Source organism: Ornithorhynchus anatinus, chromosome 4 (genome assembly GCF_004115215.2).
Source record: "Ornithorhynchus anatinus isolate Pmale09 chromosome 4, mOrnAna1.pri.v4, whole genome shotgun sequence".
Lineage (NCBI taxonomy): Eukaryota > Metazoa > Chordata > Mammalia > Monotremata > Ornithorhynchidae > Ornithorhynchus > Ornithorhynchus anatinus.
In genome coordinates, this window is record NC_041731.1 from 119,613,269 (window position 1) to 119,615,108 (window position 1,840).

Sequence of the window (1,840 nt, forward strand, 5' to 3'; positions counted from 1 at the left end):
TCCAAAACCCCTAATGAAAGTTTGTATCTACCTTGACCACAGTGACTTCACTGACTTTAGTCACTCAATAATTGCTATTGGACAATTTCCCTATGACCCCGGGATTGTAAGATCGAATGGCCAGAATGAGGTCCTGAAGTATTAATGCTCCAAAATGTTGACACTCACCTCTCTCCAGATCAAGTACTTGGAACTGAACCTACATAGATAAGGGTAGATCCAGGATATCTAGGGTCTATCCACTGCCTCATCTTTAAATATGAAGGATAATAATATTAATAATAATGATAGTATTTGTTAAGCGTTTATTATGTGCTAAGCACTGTTCTAAGCACGGAGGAGATAGAAGGTAATCAGATTGTCCCACATGGGGCTCACAGTCTTAGTATCCATTTGACAGATGAGGTAACAAGCACAGAGAAGTTAAGTGACTTGCCCAAAGTCACACAGTTGACAAGTGGCAGACCGGATTAGAACCATAACCTCTGACTCCCAAGCCGGGCCTCTTTCCACTAAGCCACGTTGCTTCTCTGATTCATGACATTTATTAAACACTGGTGCCAAGCACTGTACTAAGCACTAGTGTAGAGACAGAATAGCCATCAGGTGATAGAAGATGGTCCTGGGAGTCAGAAGGACCTGGGTTCTAATCCCAGCTCTGCCACTTCATTCATTCAATTCAATCATATTTATTGAGTGCTTACTGTGTGCAGAAAATTGTACTAAGTGCTCAGCACTGCCTGCTGTGTGACCTTGAGCAAGTCACTTCACTTCTCTGTGCCACAGTTAACTCATCTTCATTCATTCATTCAGTTGTATTTATTGAGCCCTTACTGTGTGCAGAGAACTGTACTAAGCTCTGGAAAGTATAATTCGGCAACAGATAGAGACAATCCCTACCCAACAACGGGTCTCAAGACCTTGAGCTCCTAGGGGGAAATGGACTATGAACAACCTGATTAGCTTGTATCTACCCCAGTGCTTAGTACAGAGCCTCGCACATAATAAGAGCATAACAACGACCAAAACAAACAAAAAAATCAGGTCGGATTCTGTCCCTGTTCCTCATTGGGTTCACAGTCTAAGTAGAGGGTAGAACAGATATTGAATATACTCTATGTTCACATACTTTAATATCCTTCATAGTTTCAGGGTGTGTGTGATATGTGATGTCACTGGGCTGTGAAGGCTACCTATTGAGGTAGGTTTGACTGAAGAAATCAATGACAGTGCACATATACTGTGCCTCAAGCTCGCCTCTCTCACCGCCGACCCCTAGCCCACGATCTGCCTCTGGCCTGGGACGCCCTCCCTCCTCTAATCAGACAGACAACCACTCTCTCCCACTTCAAAGCTTTTATTGAAGGCACATCTCCTCCAAGAGGCCTTTCCAGACTAAGCCCCACTTTTCCTCCTCTCCCACTCCCTTCTGCGTCGCCCTGATTTGCTACCTTCGCCCTTCCCGCCTCCCAGCCCCAAGGAACCTATGTTTATATCTGTAATTTTATTTATTTGTATTGATATCTGTCGCCCAACTCTAGACAGTGAGCTTACTGTAGGCAGGGAATAATAATAATATAATAATAATGATGGTAGAAAGGTAATCGGATTGTCCTACGTGGGGATCACAGTCTTAATCCCCATTTTACAGATGAGGTAACTGAGGCACGGAGAAGTTAAGTGACTTGCCCAAAGTCTCACAGCTGATCAGTGCCAGAGCTAGAATTAGAACCCATGAACTGTGACTCCCAAGCCTGGGCTCTTTCCACTAAGCCACACTGCTTCTCTGGGCTGTTTATCATTGTATTGTACTCTCCCAAGCATTTAGTACAGTGCTCCG